We start from the raw sequence: 3193 nt of genomic DNA, 5'->3' as shown, positions 1-3193 counted from the left end.
TGACATCAGGTTACCAGGTCACCAAAGGATCAACATCATAACTCTCGGAAAGTTGTCCCAACCATCATATCTGACCGAGATTCATATCCAATTGGTGTCATGATACCTCAAACTCAGGATGCCTGAGAAGAAAAGGTGCAACATAATTGACGAGTTGACATTGTAAGATTTTCAGGAAATGAACTATGGAAGCGAGTTTCGAAACAAGAGTTCATCATTAAATCAAGGAGAGGTGAGGAGGTGACTGATTGACTCAGCGACAATCCATTGACATTTCCAAAAAGGATGGATTTCCACAACTATGTGAACAAGGAGATAACATTAGCCAGATCAAATGATATAAGGAAGTATGCTCGAGGAAAACATACACCATTAAACATTGGTTGAAAGGTGCGCCCGAAATATGGGTTGGGTTGCACGACCAATGCCAGAATGGTGATGCAATAATCAATAGCCTAAGAATGAACTTTCGACCATTAACTTCAAAGAGATAGGGTTGCTAGAAGGAAAGAATCCAAACAACATGGTTCACGTGTTGGTATCCCGGTTAGAATCAACACGGGGACCAAGAAAGAATGGTGAGGGTGAGAAGTATCACAATACCAAGAATTCGTTAAGAGGTGGAGCGGTCCTCACAACATCCTTGACATAAAAGATGGTAATACTCCAAGGTAAATAAAAACAAATGCTGGATAGCAAGGAACTCAAGGTAGAACACAAAACACGGACAAGTTTGTGTTGAATGGAAGGCAATAAAGTGGTCGATGATAAGACAAATCATCGAGGGAAAGGATGGTATTTCTCATCATGAATTCTTGATATCCTGGAAGAGCTCAAAAATGTTGATGATGATCACGACACATTTGTCAAGAGGTTTCATGAGGATATAATCGCTCATCGATGACATCAAGCAAAAGGAAGGATGGAGCGAAAAGTTATTAAAACTACGGATACGACACAAACTCGGAATCAAGCTTGTTGGTCAAGGCGAAATGATATGAGAAGGAGAGTCGACGTAAGCTTAGCTCCTCGTCGAAAATTGTGCTTCGAAAAGGACCTGATAGTACAGTTAAAAAGTTGCACGATAATGATATAGCCGATAAGGCTAGGAATGACGTGATCGGGTACAAACTTGTACTTAAAGAAGATTATTGAGAGTTGTTGAACCGTAGTGCGGACTCGGTTCAGTTATCGATGTCTTTGAGTGTTTAATAACTCAGAGCCCATGAGAAATTGTAATCACTGAGAATGTAGTACTTGATGAAGAACTCATAAGGAGTTATGCAGTTCCAAGATAATCTCGAGATACCAGGGGGTAATACTCGACGATAGTCTAAAGTAGAGCTTAGACTGGGGTATTGCTCTAAAGAAGGTAAGTGCTTAAACTTGCACGAGAAATGGTATTTCAAGGAGATCATGGTCGGAACCACGATTGCAAAAGGCCAAATCCCAGATATAAGAACTTATACCAAGGGAATAATTAATTTAAGAGAAGCTTTAATGATATGATCTACATCATGTCCATGGGCATGAACACAAAGTTCAAGGTCGACTCCCACTTCTTCAATGCATAACCTTTCATTCACCTCTCGTATTTCGAAAATGACATTAGTTGTTGAAAGTGTTTTTTTACCTGGTGCAATACCAGATAAATATGATCCGTGTAATCTTTCGGGTTCACACGGATTAGGGAAGGCGTAGGTTCAACCCATCAGGGCATCTTAGGAACATATACCACAAACTTCAATAGTAAATACCACCAGCTCAAAAGCAGAGCATGGTTGGCCAAGCAGATGATACAATTTACCAAAGGCACTATGTATCAGGGGAAGAACTCACAAGGTGATTGAATATGAAGGACACTGTCGGATAGCAATCCAACAATGGATCGGGCGATCCACAACGGAGTTGAGGTGAGTATTGGTATTCCAGAAAGAATGCACGGGCATCATATTATAGAACATCGGAATAATTCGATGCTTAGATAACAAAGGAATTATGATTTCCAAAACAAAAGATCAGAAGCAGTCGCTCTGACCAAGGATGGATAAGTTGGATAAACCAGAGGCACAATTGGCGACAAATAGTTTGGTCGAGAACCAGCTCATGTTCAAAAATGATGTCTCAGTCGGAAAGATAAGTTAGAAGGGTTGATAGATGATTGTGTGCATTCGCACACATGTTGAATCAATAGGATCAAAATGACGGTCTCAAAAGATACTAGTGAATATTGCCAGATATATGGGAAGCATCCATAATGCTAGTAGACAAGTATTTGCAGAGCAATAAAGCTCCTAAGGATTTTCGGAGGATTGAATAGTATTTCAAAGACTTTTGTGAAACACCTGAACAACTGGGATGAGCGGATACTCGGAAGGTGCGAGAAGTTATTCTTAGGGGTATTCAGGTGGCAAAGAACTGCAAGGCAGTAGGCACAAAATATTCTCAGGGTATCTTGTAATAACAAGATCGACTGAGAATAAAAGTAAGCACGACAGGTGTAAGTATTTATCCATAGGGATATTTCAGTGGTAGGGAATTGCAAAGGCAACGGGCACAAGGTCTCAAGAGAAAATCGGAGAGTATCTTCGAAATCTTCTGGTGCAGTCGGTGATCATCTGGACTGAAGGGCCTCTCCGGGAGAAAGTATTTTTGAGAACCTAAAGTTAGATTTTTGTAAAAATCGTTTAACCCGAATAGAAGAGAGTTCAGAATCCCAGAGTAAAGGTCGAGGAGTAAAAGATCCTAGTACCACCCAATGGTGACGTGGGCCCATGGGCCGCACAGCCATGTTAGTAAAAGTTTTGCAATTCTAGACTCGACTTCGGCCAAGGAGTGTGGAAGGGGGATTCCTATAGGCAGTCGGCTCTGATACCAACTTGTGACGCCCCCGATTCAATCGTACACTAATCATGCACGCAAATGTGTACGATCAAGATCAGGGACTCACGGGAAGATATCACAACACAACTCTACAAATAAAATAAGTCATACAAGCATCATAATACAAGCCAGGGGCCTCGAGGGCTCGAATACAAGTGCTCGATCATAGACGAGTCAGCGGAAGCAACAATATCTGAGTACAGACATAAGTTAAACAAGTTTGCCTTAAGAAGGCTAGCACAAACTGGGATACAGATCGAAAGAGGCGCAGGCCTCCTGCCTGGGATCCTCCTAAACTACTCCAGGTCGT

This window comes from Triticum dicoccoides, chromosome 4A (genome assembly GCF_002162155.2).
Source record: "Triticum dicoccoides isolate Atlit2015 ecotype Zavitan chromosome 4A, WEW_v2.0, whole genome shotgun sequence".
NCBI lineage: Eukaryota > Viridiplantae > Streptophyta > Magnoliopsida > Poales > Poaceae > Triticum > Triticum dicoccoides.
The sequence above is the reverse complement of the archived record's forward strand: the minus strand, read 5'-3'. Positions refer to the sequence as shown.